Here is a 22,639-nt window from a genome sequence, read left to right on the forward strand (position 1 = left end):
AGAGTGTGTGTGTGTGTGTAGGAATATCTGTGTTTGTGCAGCGCAATGGTGATCACCTGTAATGTGACATGAACCCAAGGTCCCGGTTGAGGCCCTCCATATGAGTACCGAACTTAGCTGTCAGCCTCTCCTCTGCCACTTTTCTCTGCTGCCTGTACCGAAGTCCACCTTGGAGGATGGTCACCCGAAGGTCCGAGGCTGAATATCCAGGACAAATGTAATTTTTTGCTATAAATTCTGTGTTACGATCGAGCCCTTCACTCTCACCTGATGAAGGAATGTCGCTCCAAAAGCTTGTGTGCTTCCAATTAAACCTGTTGGACTATAACTTGGTATTGTGTGATTTTTAACTTTATACACCCCAGTCCAACACCGGCATCTCCAAATCATAATGAGAGTTAGTGTAACATTGAAATGTTAAGCTAGTAGCCTATGTACATGCTCATGTGATGGCAAGAAGTTCAGCTTGCTGAGCAGAGTAAGTGTTAGGGAGAGCTGCCGGCTGTGATGATGGCAGAGCCGACACAGAAGTGCCCTTTCCATTTCTTTAGGCAGAATTATCGTCAAAATAGACTAAGTCCGGATTTCCTTTGGGGCTGTCGCTCATACCAGTTAGAGATTTGGGACCAGCTTTTTAAACTGCCTCGTAGCAATGAGGAAAGCCATCTTTCAGGATCAGCAGGTGCGTTGCCCAATTTAAGGTTGAGCAGAACTTGACTGTCAAGCTCGGGTCAGATCGTTATTCCACTTCATATCGAATTGTGCAGGTCTAGGTCTGTTGTTGACTGGCTTATTTTGTCAATATGATCTCAACAGAATGGGGAACATGCAATACGGTACGATTGTTCAGACTTATCGCATGAGTTTGTAGGATGACAGAGGTGAAAGCAAGGGCAGTCAGGCAGCCGGGTGAGCCCGAGAAAATGATCCACTGGAATGCTAAACTGTGCCATCAGGCGCTCACTATATTCCTGAGTTTGTGTAAGGACAGACTGTGCAAAACCAAATCAATCGTGGACAAATAAGTTCAATCGTGGAGCATAGTCAGGAAGACGTAACGCTGGAGCCGATATGGAAGACTGCTTGAGGGATTTACCAACATCTTGTGCTCCTCCTCCCAGATCAGAATATTGGCTGTGAGGGCATGGAAATGTCGAGAAGTGGGCAGTCCAGCTCAACATAATTAGCAACCTATCGTCTACATGCCCAAGAAAGTTTGCATTTCACTTTTAGAGACGGGCAGTGGGCAAAGCAGATTGCCTCGATTCTATCCCTTGATAATGGTTGGGGTTTTCAGTTTAGTTCACGTGCCAAACAATAGACTCTTTCGGACAGAAATTGCAGCTTAGCTTTAGAAACTTTATGGCCCTTCTTGGCTAGGTGTCATGGTCGTATGAAAGAGTTAGTCTCGCAAGCTTGCTCTCTCGGGGATGACAAAAGCATTTTTCCAGATTCTATACCAAATTAGAGCATGCCAGAAAAGTTACACCTTCCAGATCTTTCTTCGAAGACTGGGAGAAAATTGGAGTGCTTTCTGGATAACCCTTCAGGACCCTTGTCCAGGTTTATCGATTCATCGATAGGTGGAAGCATAGAGGAAGTGAAAGTCTGAGTGTATCAAGATGGAGAAAAATGCCAAACACAAATCAACAATTGTATAATGGGGCAGCCTGCTGGAATGCTAGCGAGTATGGTAGCTGGATTTGGGACCACTGGACAGGCGGGAAAGACTAATTCATTAACTGCCCGGAGGACCTGAATAAAGCATAATTTGTCACTACCAGTTTTCTGAACCAACACGATCAGTGTATTGCAGGAGCTGCGGGTAGTTACAAAAATATTCTGATCAAGGGCGACTTGACGATGGAAGCAATTCATTGTTAAGCAGCCTGAGAAAAAGGACGTTGGCGCTTTTGCAAAAGTGGCACTGCTGGTTTGAGAATGAGTTTGTGAGGCTGGGTGGTTAATATTTTTCTGATTTCATTAGGGTGGCGACAACACACCTGTGCCCGGACATGAATCAGGAATTTCTCTGCTTCCTGAAAGAGGAGGAAGACTGGGCACTTCTCAAATTCAGCATCAAAACAAACTGGGGTAATCAAGCAAAGGTAGTATCCCTGCTCTGCTACGTAGCGAACTACAGTGTGTTCATGTATCCACCGCTTCCTTTCCCACCCCCAATTCCTTCATATTATTTAACATAGTGAGGCTGTTAGTATAAAGTAGGGCTCACTATTCTGCACCTGAACGACTTTCTGTACTTGAACAGTGTGCTAGGACAGTGGCCACTATGTCTTCAGTCCTACAAGGATGTGCTTAACGTTTAGCTTTTACTTATGGTGAAAGAATGGCTCATAAAGGGCGTGATTCCCCCGGTCTTTGCCATCTTTGTCATGGAAGGTGGTGCAACGGAGTTTAAAGTGCTAGGGTCGCAAATGTAAGGAGTCGCATGAGGAGTTGCTTTCACGACGGGCTTATATGTAACAGGAAGGGTCCTGCCTAGTTCAGAAAAAAATAGATGAACCGACCGTCCAACCACGACATTCGGAAAGATATTGAAAACACCATTAATATTGACCGCAACAGGTTGAAATTGGCTAAGATCACAAAGAGTATAAGGATGGATTTTTTTTTTCTTTGGATTTTGCATTTCTGACTCACACTCAATGTGCCCATTGGTGTGAGCCCAGAATCTCTTGCGGGCTCTACTGGTCACTACAATGTGTCTGATCGTCAAAATATTGAGCAGTAGAATCAAGAGGGATGGCGCCTCTGAGTTTAGAATGTGGTCAAGCAAATTGAATGTAACTCAGATCAGAAGGAAACGAATACTAAATTCTGGAAACAAAACCAGGGTTGGTTTATCGGCCAATATTCATCTGTGAGCAAAAAAAAAACCCAGAAAATATTCTTTGAACAGTTCAGTACAATCACAGTTCCCAGAATCACAAACACATTTTTCTCACTGCAATGTAATCTTTTCAGCTTCCAGCAACAAATGGCCACAAATCAATCAAAAGTGACAGTGACCGTGATCCAGACAGTACATTCAGTGGCTGTGCTGTATAAAACAGGACAGCGTGGAGATTACACACCTGGATGTACTTTCAGAAATGAAACTGTCACCGCAAAACAATGGGAAATGTACCCCTATATCAGGTAAGGATAATGATTAGTGGATCTACCACTGCCATCGCTCTCAGGTAACGTCTGGCACACAGAGACCATCCACAATCTTTATCAAGCAGAATGTAGATCGTTACTACATTAACTGTTATGGACCAATGAGCCTGACGTTGGTTGTGGGCAAGGTGTCGGAGGGATTCCTGAGGGATAGGATGTACACGTATTTGGAAAGGCAAGGACTGAAGAGGGACAGTCAACATGGTGTTGTGCGTGGGAAATCACGTCTGACAGACTTGATTGAGATTTTCGAGGAAATAACAAAGAGGATTGATGATGGCAGAGTGGTAGATGTGATCTATATGGATTTCAGTGAGGTGTTCGACAAGGTTTCCCATGGGAAACTGATTAGCAAGGTTAGATTTCAAAGAATACAGGGAGAACTAGCTATTTGGACACAGAACTGTCTCAAAGGTAGAGGACAGAGGGTGGTGGTGGAGGGTTGTTTTTCAGACTGGCGGCCTGAGACCAGAGGAGTGCCATAAAGTTCAGTCCTGGGTCCTGTACGTTTTGTCATTTACATAAATGATTTGGATGCCAGCATAAGGGGTACAGTTAGTAAGTCTGCAACTAACACGAAAATTGGAGGTGCAGTGAACAAGGAAGACGGTTGCCTCAGATTACCAGATAGGCCAAGGGGCTGAGAAGTGGCAGATGGAGTTTAATTCAAATAAATGCGAGGAGCTGCATTTTGGGAAAGCAAATCTTAGTAGGACTTATACACTTAATGGTAAGATCCTGAGGTGTGTTACTGAACAAAGAGGCCTTGGAGTGCAGGTTCATAGTTCCTTGAAAGTGGAGTCGCAGGTAGATAGGATAGTGAAGAACACGTATGGTATGCTTTCCTTTATTGGTCAGAGTATTGAGTACAGGAGTTGGGAGGTCATGTTGCGGCTGTACAGGACATCGGTTAGTTGGAATACTGTCGGAATATTGCGTGCAATTCTGGTGTCCTTCCTATCGGAAAGATGTTGTGAATCTTGAAAGGCTTCAGAAAAGATTTAAAAGGATGTTGCCAGGAATGGAGGATTTGAGATATAGAGATGGGCTGTTCAGGCTTGAGCTGTTTTCCCTGGAGCATTGGAGGCTGGGTGGTGACATTATAGAGGTGTACAAAGTTATGAGGGGTATGGATAGGGTAAATAGGCAAAGTATTTTCCCTGGGGTCGCGAAGTCCAGAACTAGAGGGCATAAGTTTAGATTGAGAGGGCAAAGATATAAAAGAGACTTACGGGACATCTTTTTCACACAGCGGGTGGTACGTGCATGGAATGAGCTGAGAGAGGAAGTGGTGGAGGCTGGTACAATTGCAACATTTAAGCTGGGTATATGAATAGGAAGGGTTTTGAGGGATATAGGCCGATTGCTGGCATGTGAGACGAGATTGGTTTTGGGTATCTGGACAGAATGGACAGGTTGGACTGAAGGGTCTGTTTGCTTGCTGTACATCTCTATGACTCAATGATTCTATGTTATGGAAGTTAATTTGGTTGTTGTTTTGTTAGCAAAGCAATGCATGCATAGGATCATGCAACAGATGTGCAATAGATGCGCAGATGATGAAGGCACTGGAAACATGCCATGATAGGGCATGAAATCCCGTGTTAGATGAAGTAATGCTAAAGATGGTGGTGGTGCAATATGACAGGTTACGTGTAAAGTAGCAGACCAGTGAGGCAAAAGATGATTAGTTTAGAAAGACTAAGCAAGCTCATACAATTGGTTATGGTTATGACACCAGATGAGCATCGGAACAAGCAATGTATAAGAAGAAGTGGCCACAAAACTCGGGGGCTGTTGGGAGGTTGTTTTCTGGTGTCCACAGCTTTTGTTTGCAAATAAATGTTTAACTTATTGAATGATTTTCTGCTTCTCCTGGTAATTATCAGAGAGTATCCAGTATCTTTGAACAACACTGTGCGCAAAGAAAACAAACAAATTATACAGGTTCTGTAGTCAAAGTGTCACTGTGTTCAGAGACGGATTGACATAATTGAAGCTGACATAACACATGGGAATTTCTGAATTACTTAAAAATGTGATTTGGAAGACAATAATCTTTCCCTCCCCAACCTCATAGGCACACATCCATAACAACAGCCAGCTTTTCCAATATTCCAATGCTGTGGGTTGCACAGAGACGTGGTTGCAAATGGATCTGGGCTTGGAAGTATATGCATAATGGCATGCATACACCTCACAGCGCCAGAGTCCCGGGTTCAATTCCAGCTTCAGGCGACTGTCTGTGTGGAGGTTGCACATTCTTGGTGTCTGCATGGGTTTCATCCGGGTGCTCCGGTTTCCACCCACAGTCCAAAAATGTGCAGGCGAGGTGAATTGGCCACGTTAAATTGCCCGTAGTGTCAGGCGAAGGGGTAAATGTCCAGGAATGGGTCTGGGTGGGTTGCGCTTTGACAGGTCAGTGTGGACTTGTTGTGCCAAAAGGCCTGTTTCCACACTGTAAGCCATCTAATCTTATATGAGAGGGCAGGCAAATTGCAGAGTGGGCAGGAATACTTTTTTAGCAAGTGATAAAATTAAATCAATAGCAATACAAGGTTTATGATCAGAAAGTATAGCAGCCATGTAATCAGAGATGAGGAAACAAATGGCAAGAAAATTTCCTTTCTGTTTTGCATAGGCCTCCTTACAGTCGTCAGAATGTGAGGCAGAAAATAAATAATGCGCTGGACAAGTCATGCGAGAAAGACATGATTGAAATAATCATATTCGACTTCAAAATAAGGTGGACTGAAAAAATCAGTTTGGTTGGTCTTTGCAAGAAAAGAAATTAGTGGAATGTATGAGAGTTCGAAATTTTGGCCCAACTCGTGGTAAAACCTACGAGGAAGCAGATAATTCTGGAGTTTCTGATGTGTAATGGGGCAGATGTTTTGTGGGAGCTGTGACCGATGGGGTAATGATCAATGTCACTCCGCACTTTGAGAGTGAGAAGCAGGACTCAGGTGTCATAGTACCATAGCGACAACGACATAACGGAGGAGTTGGCTCGAGTTGCCTGGAAGGACAACGTTTCTGGTTGTAATTTGGTAGGCACAGCAGAAATTCATCTCAATAAATTAAACACATACGAAGAGGAGAGAGCGAGAGAGAGAGAGAGAGAGAGAGAAGATGGGAAAATGGTAATAAAACATCTCCATTTAAAGGGGAAAGAAGTCAGAAGACAGGAAGTTAGAGGCTGCTATGGCTGAAGTTGTTTGATGGTTTGTCTATTTTAATAATGAAATTATGGACTACCTGGAAATGCATGGTAAAACAATGCTAATTCAGCACGTCTTCATCAAGCAGAGGCCATGCATGCTAATTATATTAGAATACTGTGAGTCAATAATGAACAACTTAGACACGATGTGAACTTTGGATTCCAAGATGCCGTTTACAGATGTTCCTCACAGTAGGTTGTTGACAAAAATAAGAGCAGTTGGTTTGAGAGGGCAGATACTGACATGCATTGAGGATTGGATGACTGGCAGAAGGCCGAAATCAGTAATAAGGAGGTATTTTTCAGGAGGACAGCCAGTGATGTGTAGTGTTCTACAAAGGTTTGTGTTGGAACAACAACTGTTTGCCTGGCACATTCACGATCGTGACAACGGAACTGTGTAATCCTTGTTAAGCTTGCAGATGATTCAAAGATAGATGGTGGTATTGGTGGTTTTTTAGAGATGGGGAGGCAGCAGAAGGTCAAACCTCTGGAAGTGGCAGAAGAGATTCGGAGCAGCGAAGTTATGTTGAGCTGATAACATATTTTGTTCGACCACAGTGGGATTATTGTGTTCAGTTCTGACCACCACACTGCAGGAAGAATTTGATTGCACTGGAATGGGTGCAGAGTAGATACATGACTATGTTGCCTGGAATAAGAACATAAGACAAAAGAGCAGAATTAAACCATGCAGCCATCGAATTAGCTTCAACATTCATGGCTGATTCGATTACTCACAAGTCCATTTTCCCCAGCTTTTTCCTTGAATGCATTACCGATTAAAAATCTGTCCATCTCAGCTTTGAATGTAATTACTAACCAAGCCTCAAGAGCCCTGTGTTGTGTGGAATTCCTCAGAATTACTGAAGGTAAAGGTAGTGATTAGAATGAGGTTAGCCAAGTGAACCTCAAAATATGAGTTCCATGATTGGGAATGCTCATGTGGTCCAATAAGGGAGCCCTGGCTGACAAATACAAACATAAGTATGAGACGTTCTGTTCAGTCTGAGAGCGAGGTGTGACGGAGCTGCATCAATTTCGAGGACTACACACGTCTAAACATAGGATGACTTGCTGACAAGATAATGGCCTCTTTGATGTTATTTCAATAACGTTATCATCGTCTTGCCAGCTGTAGTCTCATTGAAGAGAGATGACTGGTGGTGGTCTAAACTGCTGGTCACTTCATCTTAGGCAAGGCGACAGGTTGAGATTCAAAGTCCTGCATGGTTATTTTAGCCAGTAAGAGAATTGCCGTCTTGCTGTCAACAACTGATTGCACTACAAACCATCCATCCAGACAAGTGAATTAAGTGAACCCTAAACCGCTCACTAGTCTCTGAGATGAAAAAAAAGTCCTCCTCTTCTTTGTATTAAATGTGCAAAGTTTTCTTCTGAGATTCTGTCTTTTGGTCCCCATCTCTCCCTCAAGAAGAAAGAACCTTTCCACATTTACCTTGTCATGTACCCTCACCATATTGAATGCTTCAAGAAGTCATAGCCAAGCAATTTGCCAGACATCACTTGGGAGGCTGGAAAGCAATGCATTCAGAGTCAGTTTGTCAGCCTTTATTTCCCAAGTACGCTTCTTCTTCACAATAGAACAGGACAATTTAACAGTTTCATTCTTGTTGACTATATGTGAGCAATGCTATCTCATATATAGTCAACACGATTAAAGAAATTTACTGACAACGTCCTGGAGTTAATCAATTATGTCAGATTTTTTTAAAAAAGATTGCTTTCTGCACTCGTTGTTTATAAAAACCCTCCACACACTGCAGACTGAATGTAATGTATCCTGATCACAAGAGCAATTGGAAGTAACTCCGTTACAGTAACTCCTACCCTTCCTCGGGTATATCACACATGCTGCTACAGAGCAGGAACTGGTCATTCATTCTGTCCTTTTTCTGCTGACTGTCTTAGTAAGCAATACACTTCCTGCCACTCCCAGTAATTCTGCACATTCTTCAATTCAGACAATAATACGTGCTTGCTCGAATGGATCTACTTCAATTGCACTTTTCAGTAAAGTGCACCGGATTATTTCCATTCACTGCAATATAACATTTCTCCTTGTGCACACTATTTCTTCTTTCACTAATTATGCTTTCTGTGGCCTGGGTTCTCGATCTTTCTTACAAGTGGGATTACTTTCGCTTTCCCTACTTTGTCCAGGCATCTCATGATTTTGAACATTTTCATCAAATCCCCTCTCAACTTTCACTTCTCCAAACTATGCAGCTCCACCTTCTGCAAGCGATCAACATCACTGAAGTTAGAGAGAAGCCCAACTGACGACATGGCAAATTAACTTACACAACTGTCTGTGTTGAGTTTGCACATTCTCCGGGTGTCTGCGTGGGTTTCCTCCAGATGCTCCGGTTTCCTCCCACACTCCAAGGATATAGAGGTCAGATGAATTGGCCATTCTAAATTGCCCATAGTGTTGGGTGCATTAGACAGAGGGAAATGGGTCTGGGTGGGTTACTCTTCGGAGCGTCGGTGTGGACTTGTTGGGCCTTAGGGCCTGTTTCCACACAGTAGGGAATCTAATCTAATCTAAAGGCAGAGGAAAATCTCTGATTTGGATCCCATACGTTCGTGCTCAGCAGGCTGCTCACTCACTTCCAATGGTCACGCCATGGTGGGAGCGTTTTGCATAAGTCTGGTCTGTGCATTGTAAATAAAGATATTAAAACGATTGCAAAGAAGATTTTAAGGGATAATAACAAAAACCGAGAGGTTTTCACAAATGACTGAAAAGTTTGTGTCGCCTTTCTTCGGAAAAGAGAAACTCTAGAAACAAATGAATATATCCTTTAAATATAACGTAAAGAAAGGCGATACGAGTTGAAGGTGTATCCTTGTTAGTCAAGGACTCTATAACTGTGGCTGAAAGAAAAACCTTTGACGAGGGTTCGTCAGTTGAGGAGGCATGGGCAGAGGTTAGAGACAGGAGAGGAAATGTCACACTACTGGGAGATTTTTTTAATGGTCTTCCACAATGTTCCAGAGATATTGAGGAGAGAATTGGCAGAACGATTCAGGGCAGGAGTGATAGGAACAGGATGGTCATTATGCGGGTCTTTAACTTCCCCAACATTGATTGGAAATGCTACAACTTTCATACGTCAGATGGATCAGTTTTTGTCCTATGCGAGCAGAAAGGTTTCCTGACACATTGTGTCAAAGGGCCAGCAAGAGGGGAAGCCACATTGGATCTGGTAATTCGTAATTCACCAGGCCAGGTGTTTGATATAGTGGTAGGTGAACATTTTGCAGACAGTGACCATAATTGAGTTACGTGTGGTTGAGTGATGGAAAGGGATAGGTACATGCCAGAAGGGAAGAGTTATATATGGGTGAAGGGCAATTATGTTATTATGCAAGACTTAGATGGCATTGAATGGTCTGGCAAAATACAGGAGATGGGGGACAATCGAAATGTGGAGCTGGTTTAAGGAACATATATTGCGTGTCCTTGGTAGGTATGTCATTGTCATGCAGCGAGAAAGTGATAAGGTAAGAGAACCGTGGTTTACAAATAAATTGGATCTCTTGTTAAGCGGAATATGAAGGCTTATGTGACTTTGAGACAAGTTGGCTCAGATTAGGTGATAGAGAGTTACACATTAGCTAGTAAGGATTTAAAGACAGGGAGGAAGAGCAAGGAGGGGAGCTGAGCAGTCTTTCGCAGGTCGAATAAAGGAGGACACTAAGGTTCTCTACAGTAATGTGAGGAATAAAAGGATGACAAAGGGTAGGAATAGGTCCAGACAAAGACAGAAGTGAGAAGTCGTGTGTGGATCCTGTGGAGATCAGAGAGGTGCTAAACGAATATTTTTCATCTGTTTTCAACCAGGAACAGGTGAATAATGCAGAGGAGAAGACTGAGATATGGCTTCTTAGACTAGAAAGGATTGAGGTTAGTGAGGCGGAGGTGTTATCAATTCTGGAATGTGTGAAAGCAGATAAATAACCTGGGCCTGATGGGATTTATGTGAGTGCTGTGTGGGAAGTTGGGGAGGAGACAGCGGAGCCTTTGGCTTGATATTTGAGTCATTTTCTACAGATTTCGTACCAGCAGATTGGAGGATTGCAAATGTTGTGCCCTTGTTCAAGAAGGGCAGCAGAGATGACGCAGGCATCTGCTGTACGAAAAGATTCGGAAAGGATTATTAAAGATAGGATTTATTACCATCTGGAAAACAACAATTTGATTTCGGATAGTCAACATGGTTTCATCAAGGGCAGGTCGTGTCTCACAAACCTTATTGAATTTTTGAGAAAGTGACCAAGCATGCGCATGAGGGTAGGGCAGTTGATGTGTGTACATGGCCTTCAGTAAAGCGTTTGATAAGGTTTCACATAGTAACCAATTGGAGAAAATGCGAAGGCAATGGATTGAGGGTGATTTATCAGTTTGGATTAGAACCTGAAGGAAAGTAAGAAGGAAACGAGTGGTTGTTGAGGGAAAATATTCAGCCTGGAATCTGGTTATTAGTGGTGTGCCACAAAGATCTGTTTTGGGACCACGGCTGTTTGCCACTTTTATAAATGACTTGGACGCAGGCAGATGTGAAAGTTTGCAGATGACACTAAATTCAGTGGAGTGTTGAACAGTGTTGAAGAATGTTGCAGGTTGCAGAGAGACTTGGATTAACTGGAGAGTTGGGCTGAGAGGTGGCAAATGGAGTTAAATGCAGTAAATGTGAGGCCATTCACTTTCAGAAAAATAATATGAAGACGAAATACTGGGTCAATAGAAGGATTCTTGGTAGTTTGGATGTGCAGAGGTATCTTGGAGTCCATGTGCATTGATAACCGATAGTTGCCACACAGATTGATAGTGCTGTTAAGAAGGCATACATTCTGTTAGGATTTATTGGTAGAGGGATTGAGTTCTGGAGCCGTGATGTCATGCTGAAACTGTTCAAAATGCTAGTGTGGCCTTACTTGAAATACTGTGTACAGTTTTGGTCGGCCCAATACAAGAAGGACGTGGAAGCATTGGAAAAGGTGCAAAAGAGATTAACTAGGATGTTGCTTGGTCTAGGGGGAAGATCTTATGAGGAAAGGCTGACAGACTTGGGTCTATTCTCAATTGAGAGGAGAAGGCTAAGAGGGGATTTAATAGAGACACACACGATGGTAAGAATATTAGATAGGGTGGTCAGTGAGAGTCATTTTCCTAGAATGATGACGCGGCTTGTATGAGGGATTATAGCTGCAAATTTTGAGTGGTGATAGATTTAAGACAGAGAGCGTTAAGGGCGTGGAATGCTCTGCCTCATGAGAGGGTTTTAAACAGGCCTTGGATAAGCACGTGGATGATAGTGAATTGCGTTGGGTAATGGGCTTAGATTCGTTCACAGCTCAGTGCAACATCGAGGGCAAAAGAACCTGTTCTGCACTGCGTGTTTCTATGTTCTATGTAAATCCACAAGGGAGTTGGTCAGGCAGATTTCGAGAAAGAACTTCCAACTTGTTGGTGGGTGGGGGTTGGTCTTCTACCGAATGGCTGTCCTAAATTAAATCAACGAGGAATTAGAAGAAAGGTTTTAACAAACAGAACGGACAGGAAGCGGACCTTGTTTCTACTTGGAGCAGAGGAACAGATATTTCAGGTAAATAGCCATTGTGGACGCAAAGGACTGAATTCTCTGAAGATTCTATACATTTGACTGGGAAGCTATACCTGCGCTTGAAGGTGTAAAAAATAGGAAATGCTGACAGTGTAATATGAAGTGGGTGGGAGGAAGATCATGTGGAACATAAACAGCAGCACAGATGAAGGATTAAATGTTTTCCCGTTTCCGTATTGTTCATCACATGGAGCAAGTCTGCGAAATAGTGGGTGAGGCACAGACTTGCCAAATTAGTGTTTAGTTGCAGAGGTACAAGGACAAAGCACCAAAGGTATCTTGAAGTCAACCAAAAACCAATTCTTATCACAGAATAACAAATTTAGGAACATTATTGTGCAGTTTGTCCACAGGATCGGGATTGAAATAGAGTGCAACTGTAAAATTCGGATTGATGAAGGTTGAGAAATCAATACCTGAGTGATGTAAACCTCGATGTCTTAAAATGATAATTTCATTGACATATAACGGGCACCAATGGCTTGCATTTTTCTATTGCCTTCAACACAGCAAAACATCTGAAGGCATTTCAAACAGCGCCATCAGGGACAATTTTCTTTAGATTACTTACAGTGTGGAAACAGGATCTATGGACTAACAAGTCCACACCGACCTGCCGCCCACCCTCCTAAATTTACCCCTATACCTAACACTACGGGCAATTTAGCATGACCAATTCACCTAAACCTGCACACTTTTGGACTGTGGGAGGAATCCCACGCAGATACGCGACGAGTGTGCAAACTCCACACAATCAGTTGCCTAAGGCAGGAATTGATCCCGGGTCTCTGACGGTGCGAGATAGCAGTGCTAACCACTGTGCCACCACGCCACCCACATTTGATACTGACTTTGAAGAGGAGAAAGGCGGGAAAAATGTGTTCCACAGACGGATGATGTTTTCAGCTAACAAGAAGAGAACATTAAGCCTGTTCAGCATTGCACACCTATTCAATAATTTCTAGGCTGATCTCCCAAATTCCTCATGTTTGTTTGTGTGTAGCTCTTCAATGCCACCAAATCCTTGACACTTCTAAATACTATCCATCTCAACTTTGAATACTTTCAGTGATCTCGCCTCCATAACCCTCTGAAGTAGAGAATTCCAGACATCCATTAATGTCTGCCAGAATGCAAAACATCTATTCACGTCTCAGTTTTCAAGTAATGGCTTCTAATTCTTTAACTCAGTGCCCTACTTCTGTATTCAAACGCTAGTAGAAACATCTTCTCAACTTCTACACTTCAAGCTCCCCCACTCCGGAATCATGACATGAAATAAGATCACCCATTATTATTCCAAACGCTAATGCATAAAGATCTAACCTGGAACTCATTAACAGTTTCAAGCTTCATCTGAGACTTATCTATTAATTGTAGTATGTGCTATCTTAAGTAAGTGATTAAAACTATGCACAGTACTCCAGGTGAATTCTCACCAACATCTTTAAAGTTGTAACAAGACTTCCCTTTAAAATAAATAATTCCAGTCCGATCACAATGAAATTTCATTGTCTTATTTCCTTGCTGCACCTCGACTCTAACATTTCGAGTTTCGTGCACAAGAGTAGAGTAACCACATAACCTCCGAACTCAACTGCTTTTGCAGTCTCTCTTCATTTAAACAACAGGAAATTTGATACTTGCCGCAAAATGAGGACGCTTCCTTCCCACTTTTAACTTCTTTGGCAAAGTCGGTGTGTCCCCATTCAATCTATCTCTATCTCATTATGGATTATTACTGATCTTATCACTACATTCCTTACCAAATTTGCTTTTACATTATCAGCTCATATTGGGTAAGTACATGACATTCTATTGCCTGCATTCATTGTTTTATTTAGATTTTAAGCAATTGAGGATCTAAGAACTCCACGAACCTAAAAAAAGGCCCATTCATTGCAATCCTTTCTTTTCTTTGTTATCCAATTCTTAATTCATCCATAAAAAATTCTCTGTAAACGACAATCCCATCGCTTGAAATAACCTTTCATTTAACACTTTATCGAATATTTCCTGGTAATGCATGTACGTAACATCGATTATTTTCCTCTTATCAGCTCCACTTGTCTGATTCTCAAAAAACACTAGCGAATCTGTTTTTTTTCTTTCACAGAACATTTGTTTATTGCGTTTCATTATATTGAGCATTTTTTTTAGAATCCCTACAGTGTGGAAATAGTTCCTCTGTCTTAAAAAGTCTACACCAACACTCTGAAGAGTAAGCCACCCAGACACATGCCTTTACATTTATCCCAGACTAATGCAGCTAATTTACATATCCCTGAAAAGTAGCATGATATCGCACAATCGATTCACCTAACCTGTACATCCTTGAAATGTGGGAGGAAATCAGCGTACCCAGAGGGAACTCAAACAAACATGTGGAAAATAAGCAAACTCCATATAGTTGACTGAGGCTGGAATCAAACGCGGGGCCCTAGCACTGTGAGGCAGCAGTGTTAAGCACTGAGCCACCAAGCCATGTGCCTTGGAATTTCTTGCTTATTCATGGACTCAAACATTTTCCCAATATCGAATATCCAACTAACCAATGTACCGTTTCCTGATTCTTCACTTCATCCTTTCCTGAACAAGGTCGTTTCATCAGCAATTTTCCAATGACCTCGGGTCCTCCTTGAATTCAGTGAGCTTTGGAATATTGCAGCAATAAGCTCCACTATCTCTGCACTCATTTTGCATAAAACCTGAGGGTATAGGCCGTAAAGACCCAACGACCTCCTGTGCCTTCAATCCAATTAGTTTGTCCAAAAAAACGTCGCTTGTATTTACCTCCATTATTCTTTGCTGATGCATCTTCGAAATATTTATATTGTCCAGTAGCATGATGTTCAAATAACAACTCTTCTAATCATTTTATTTTTTAACAAAATGTTCTTGTTGAGTTCCCATTAGCAATTACCCAGTCCAATCCACTCAGAGTTCCAAATGTACTTGACCTGCACACACTCTCTCTCTCCCTTTAAGCACACGGGGAAAGGTTTGCAGTTTGATTTTTGTTTCTTACGTATGCAAAATCTTCATCATGATTGGTGATTCAGTCAACTGCTGCTGGTTCCTAAAACAAAAAAAATTCTCTCACCTGCGACAACATTTCAACGTTGGACCTACTTTAGTTTTTGATTCTATCCTTTTGTTGCCTGTCTTTGTTAACCACAGGTGATTCGACTTCTCATCAAGTCCTTCATTTTGAGAAGAATAAAAAAAAGAAGCATCATGAAATATTGGCTTAAATGTCTGTTATCTTTCATACAATGATACTCCTGTTAGTCTACGTTTACCTCCAGATTTAATCAACAAATTAATTTAAGCCTGCTGATTGGATGCCTGGGTCGATACAATGCTTCAAGCGGATTATTTGCCAGATCATCAACTGACTTCATCTAATACAGGCTTTCAATGGACAGACACAGATCAAGGTTGAAAAGTGTGAGCTATAACCGCTGAAAACCACACAGGACACACAGGGAAGTGGATTACAACACAAGCCACAGATCTTCATTGTTTCCAGTCATGGATAAAATTAGAGAGTAACGGATGCACTATTAATATAGAATAGGAGCACACTTGGAGGGGGAGAAAAAAATCAGACCAATAGGTCAAATGGACAGTGCAAAAATGAGACTAATTGGAAGAGAGACGCGTCGAATGGTCCACAGGAGTGACAAAAGTAAAATTGAGATTTAAATATAACAACTGTCAAAGTTGGTGAATGACTTTGGAAGGGAAGTGAATTCAGGGATGTTGGGTAAACAGGACACTGTAAAATTGAGATTTAAATATAACAACTGTCAAAGTTGGTGAATGACTTTGGAAGGGAAGTGAATTCAGGGATGTTGGGTAAACAGGACACTATGAGACAGTAAGTGTAGGGTTGCTGGTAAACAAGACACTGTGGGGTGGCAATTTTAGGGTTCATGGGCAAATGAGACAGTGTAAGTCAGTGAGCATAGGGGTGATGGACGAACGAGGCATTGTCAGTCAGTGACTATAGGGGTGATTGGTGAACAGTACAGTATAGGTCTGTGAGTACAGGGTTAATGAGTGCACAGCACTGTGTAGGTCAGTGAGTGATGGGTAAATGGGTCATTGTAGTGCAGTAAGTACAGGGGTGATGGGGGAAAAGCTCAGTGCAAGTCAGTGTGTAAAGGGGTGATGGGGCAACGGGACAGTGTAGGTCAGTGAGTACAGGAGTGATGGGTGAATGGGACAGTTTTGGTCAGGCTGACTGTGTTCGATTTTTCATTGACTGACGAGTTAGAGATAATGGCGCTTGGAGAGAAAAGTGCAGCTGTAATGACAATGAGTAGAACGACATTTTTTTTACTGTTGGAGGCCGTTCAAAATGGAAGATGTTCTTGTACTTCTAAGTCCTCTGTTGTGATGCTTCATTCGGCCCTTTGAAAATGCTACACAGCAGCAACTCGAAGCTACTTCAATGGGTAGGTGAAGTTTGGTTAATGTTCTTCGAAAATCCAGGCTGGAAAAGGAAGATCCCGCCTCTTCCAAAGCCTCTTTCTATAGTTCCCATCTCTGCAACATCTTATCTAAGCGTTGGTCATGCTGCAGACAATGATTCATTGTGGAAACAGTCCCCATACTTCACCCTGGATGGAGAATCAAGTCCTGTTGTCTCACTGAATGCAACATTGCGCACACAACCCTCGGGAGAATAATCAGTAACTTTCAAGTCACAGAACATAAGAGTGACAATACAGTGGCTTTACGAGTTGTATTGTGTCCCTTATTTTAAGGCAGTGATGATGTGCACTCCAACTGTAGCTAATACAAAACAGAGCTTGTAAAGTCTTGGGGTTTTTGACGTTGGGACATTAGCAGCAGCTTGAATGTGTGTGATCCAGGTCCCAGAGAATCAAGAACTTTTCATTTAACTTGCAGTTGCTGTTAGGGTCTTGAAGAAGTTAAAGCAATTTATCCCTCCCTGGGTTACAGCCACAAATTGGCATTCCCTGTTTGCCCCGGATGTTGGCTGTAAGACAATCTGTTTTCTGACTTGCCTTTTGCCAAGGGTCTGTTTACGGGATGTTACGATGTGTTTCCCCTAATTTGTTCTTTTTTTTGATGTTGCCATATTGGAATGGTTGACCCTGGACAGTGCGGTGGCTCAGTGGTTAGCTCTGTTGTCTCACAGCAACAGGGGCGCGGGTTCAATTCCCACCTCGGGCAACTGTCAGTGTGGCGTTTGCACATTCTCCCCGTGTCTGCATGGGTTTTCTTCATGTGCGCTGATTTCGCCCCAAACTCCAAACATGTGCATGTTAGGTGTAATTGGCATTCTAAATTGCCTGTAGAATTAGGTGCATCTGTCAGGGGTAAAGGTAGGGGAATGGGTCTGGCTGAATTGCTCTTCGGAGGGTCGGTTTGGGCTGAAGGGCCTGTTTCCACTCTGTAGGGAAGCTACTCTAAATTCGTTATAGTTAATGTAGCTATTATCCTGTTAAGTTTTCCAATAGAGTGAAATTATCCCAATTCCTTCTTTCATTTGTTGTATGTGAACTATAGTGGACAACGTAGGTCTATTTCTCATCAAATCTGTTAGTTTAAACAATCGAATTGCATTTGTGCCGCTGCACCATCTGTTTACATTAAAAGAAAGAAAACGTTAGAGCCCAGACAGTCATCTGAATATTTTGATGGGGTTTGGTCTGGTCCATAACATAAGAACATAAGAAGCAAAAACAGAAGTAGCCCATTAGGTCCATCAATCCTGCCCCATTAGTCAAAAAGACGCAGAGATAAGTAACTCCACTTTCCTACCAACTAATTTTATCCCCATATCCCCGATATCACAGAAACTCATTCATTTCCTCTGTCAATACTTTAAGTAATTTAAGGTCCACAACTCTCTGGATTCAGGAATTATAGATATGCACTAATTTCAGAAACAAACTTTCTTACAGCTCATTATTAAATTGTATCCCTTGTTCTGTATCTTTTTACCCAATAGAGATGCCGCCACTGAATGGGACCGTTTTCTCAACATCTACGTTGTCAAGCTCCGTCTTTATCTCGTACGTTTCAGTAATATCCCCCTTCATTCATTTCTATTGCAATGAATAAACGCCTAATCATTTCAGGCGTTCTTAATAGATGAATGATTTGGAGATGCCGGTGTTGGACTGGGGTGTACAACGTTAAAAATCACACAACACCAGGTTATAGTCCAACAGGTTTAATTGGAAGCACACTAGATTTCGGAGCGACGCTACTTTATCAGGTGATTGACGATCACCCGATGAAGGAGCGTCGCTCAGAAAGCTAGTGTGTTTCCAATTAAACCTGTTGGACTATAACCTGGTGTTGCGTGATGTTTAACTGAACAGATCAATACCTTCATCCCAGAATTCACCCGAATGAATCAGCCTAGTGAATTGCTGCACCAGCATACTAACGTTGGATTTCATGCACCAGAACACCCTAATCTCTTCAGACTTCTCTTTGCATTTTTAAAATTTGGTCTTCACTCCATTACATATTCTCCTGGCCTTTGACACTCAATGCTAAAGTGCATGACCACATACCTTCCTTTTACAATTAACTCCATCTATCCACGCACTGACGTTATCTATATCCACTTTCAGATTCTTTAAATCATTATTGCAACATGCCCTCCCACGTATGTTCGCGCCATCTGCAAATCGGGATATAAATTGCACACAACCCACGACTTCAAGCCATCAGTGCAGATTGTAAATAACTGATGCTGTAGGAAAATATCTGTGCTATCTACAGTTGGCACATTTTTTAAATCTGATAAAGACCCAATAAATTCTACTGTCAATCATTTATGTGTTAACCATTCCTCATGCCATTATCCGTCATGCTACGAGCTCCTGTCTTGTCTAAGAATCTTTATTTTGTTGTGTCTTATATATGGCTTATTTTATATGATTTGTCGTAGTCACATGCACATCAACACCATGAAAATGCTTAGTTTGCGATGGGTACAGGAAGATCATAGTGAGGAAGGATATACAAATCATAGAGTACTTAGACACAGTGAAGCATCCAGGTTACACTGCACATGACGCACACGAAGCACGATCAGCATTAACAAAATGAACATTATTAGAACTTGAATAATTCATTAATCAGTTAACTAACGATTGGGAATAAAAACTTCCCGATCTTACTGGTACATCTGTCAAATCTTCAGTGTCTTTTGCCTGACGGAATATTTGTAGCAGAGCATTAACCGGGTGGGAGGGGTCTTTGATGATGTTGGCAGCCTTTCCATAGTAGGTAGAACCTCTGTAAACACAAATACATTGTCTACCAGTTTCTGTTACCTAGTCCACTTGTTATGTTCTCAGTGAAGTCCAGCAAAATATTATATGATTTTACGGGGCAAAACACAACTTCTGCTTCACAAACCAAGTTAAGCTTGGTCCGATACTTCCTCCACGAATACAGGACTTCAGCAGATTCCCGACAAAAATGGTTAGGCTCAACGGCCTTTAGGTTCCAGCTTTCTGTTTCATTCACTTGTTAAAGACAGGTGCCACATCAGAGCCTCTAAAGTTTTGATGGAAACCTCCTGCAATCCAGTGGCTTATGGAATATTTCAAAAATGCCGCCACTTTTATAAAAAATGTATCAGTTCCTGCTTACTTGATTATTAAGAGCACACTAAATTAACAGTGTCTCCATATTTTAAAAGCCGGGGACCCGGCTTTAAAAAAAAAGTACAGGTAGTAACAACTATCAATATGCAAAATTATAATAATTCAGACCAACGGTTTATCACTTCTAACTGTACGAGCTTTGTTTTCAGAGCAAGATCTCACAAGACCGAGTCCATGGGACTGGTCGAGTGAGATATAATACATCTAACATGGAAACGAGTCTTGTTGTGTGCAGTACTTTCGCAGAGGCAGACAGGCAGCAAAGCCAAGCTGTCCAAGATGGAATCCACTTTGCAAATCAAGGAGCGCCATTGGGAAGCTCGGCATAGCATTCCAGTGGGTGACAATGTTTTCCTCTGTTGTTTCTCCATGGGCAGCAAGTGATTGCGGTGGGACATCCCAGTAGACGACCAAATACCTTTATCAATCCAAAACAGGATGCAGGCAAATAATTCCTTTATCCAAACCAAATTTTATTCATCTTTCATGCAAGGGGAGAAAACCTATTCACATTATAATAACAACTTCAACAGGCTGTTCAAAATATACTTTTATTTTAACAGAAATATGAAACAACCTCGACTTACCTATTCAGCAAAACATTAAGTTCAAAATTGTTAAAAAGTGCCGAACTGATCGCAAGTGAATATTGGTGCAAATGACTGGGACAGCCTATTCTTTCCTAGGCCATCTACTTTGTCATAGATTCTAGTCAAAGAAGCCTGCTTGTTTCGGCTGTAGTTTTCTGCTTAGGAGCTATTAACAGTAATAAGTTTAAACCTCAATCCACCGTATCCAACATGCTGCCTTCCAAAACATTTTCTTCTTCCACACCCTTCAGTGACCGTCATGATGGTGACAAATCTGTCAGCAGCTGCAATATCTTCCTTCTGAAACAGTTAACTCTTCCAAGTAGCTTTTGACCTCCATACAGAACACGAGTCTGTCTTCTCGGAGAAGGAAGATAGCTCCTTGAGACTTGGCATAAACAATCCACTTTTCTGATTCATTGTCAACAAATCGCGGTAAAGTAACACGTGTGCACAATTAACAATGGAGCCAAGTGGAGCAGCATGGGCAGTCCATCTATATAATCTCTGCATTATTCGTTTGTCATGTTGAAGCATTAATGACATTTTCCAATTATGTAGACATAGCTTGACGTTTTGAATGGCTTATTCCTAGTTCTACATAATAGGCTCAAAGGCCTGATCGGATGACCCCCGGTCCCTGTGCAACAATTCAATGTGATGAATAGATTCTGTCTCTTCCTATGTAATTGGTAGGTGGGATTAAATTGGTTGTCCCTCTTCTGCTACCAGTAGTCTTGAAAGGCTGAATGGCTTCCTCATATTCCTGTGAAATAAGCTTGAGGTGCTGAATGTACTCTTCTTTTCTAACTTCCGAAACGATCAGTGTCTGCAGTATTGTTAGATGAATGTTACTGACACTTTGACAGCACAAGCTTGAATGTTGTTCAGGTCTTGCTGCACATGGACAAAGACTGGTTAAGGAACTGAGGTGGGGTGAGGGTTTGCAAATTGTTCTGAACATTATGAAGACTTCAGTGAACATTCCCACATCTTAGTGTGGAGAAAGATGAAGCTACTCTGAAGATCTCCTGTGGAGATGTCCCACAATTGACGTGATTGATGTCCATCATCCATACACAACTTTCTTTGTTTTATGAATGTTTCTAACGAGTGAGAAATTTACAATTGATTCCGATTAAGTTCACTTTTATTTCAGGTCGTCTGTCGAATACTGCGTTAATATCAGGTGATTCCTTCTTTTTCCGTGCTCACATCTTTTGTTTATGTCAATATTTCACGGTGTACATGTTGGGAGTGTTTCCTTCAAACTAGATTAGATTCCCTATAGTGTGGAAACAGACATTTCGGCCCAACAAGTCCACACTGGTCCTCTGAAGAGTAACCCACCACATTCATTTCCCTTCTGACTAATGCACCTCATACTATGGGCAATTTAGCATGGCCAATTCACCTGGCCTGTACATCTTTGGATTGTGGGTGAAAACCGGACCACTGGGAGAAAACCCAACGCAGAAAACGTGCAAACTCACACAAACTGTCACAGGAGGCTGAAATCGAACCTGGATCCCTAGGACTACAAGGTGGTAGGGTTAACCATTGAGCCATCGCGCCGACTGTTGGGATTGCACTATTCCAGAGAGGTAGAGGAACTATATCACTGAGTGGTTTGGAAGGGGGCGTGTGTCAATGGATTATTGATGCAGCAGAGAGTTCAGGGCTACAAATAATTCGGCATGCAAAATGATTTGAGACCCAGAACAGATCGGCGACAGTTCTGCTGAAGGAAAAAGCAGGCTTGAGGTCATGAATGACCTAATACTGCTTCTCATGCTTACTCTGCCTTACTCTAGCTTACTCTATCATTGGAATTCTGATATTTGTTACTTTCCGGGAATTTCTGTTAAGGGGTTTTGCAGTCAGAGAGACCAGGGGATTTTGTAAGCCATCTCTGTGTAAAGAATGGGAACTGTGCTCACTGAGAAACTAGGTTTGCACCATTACCAACAAATGGAGATAGGGGAACTTGTGTAAAGAGTGCCTTGGGGGCTGGTTGGTCGTACATAGAACTGAGGAACAGGAGGGAATTATTAGACGTTTCCACCCTACTCCAGCAGGTACTAACTAAACTTTGGATAAATGCAAGCAGGCAGGTACCAAAAACCTGTCAGAAGTCTCACGACACCAGCTTATAGTCCAACAGGTTTATTTGAAATTACAAGCTTTCGGACAGCTGCTCCTTCATCAGGTGACGTGGAGGGATACATAAAGTCACATAATTTAGAGACAAAGAAATCAAAAAATAGTACAAATGGTGTAAGTGGAGTGTCGAAAGGCTGAAGAGCAAGTCTCTGGAGGTGA

This window comes from Chiloscyllium punctatum, chromosome 14, assembly GCF_047496795.1.
Source record: "Chiloscyllium punctatum isolate Juve2018m chromosome 14, sChiPun1.3, whole genome shotgun sequence".
NCBI lineage: Eukaryota > Metazoa > Chordata > Chondrichthyes > Orectolobiformes > Hemiscylliidae > Chiloscyllium > Chiloscyllium punctatum.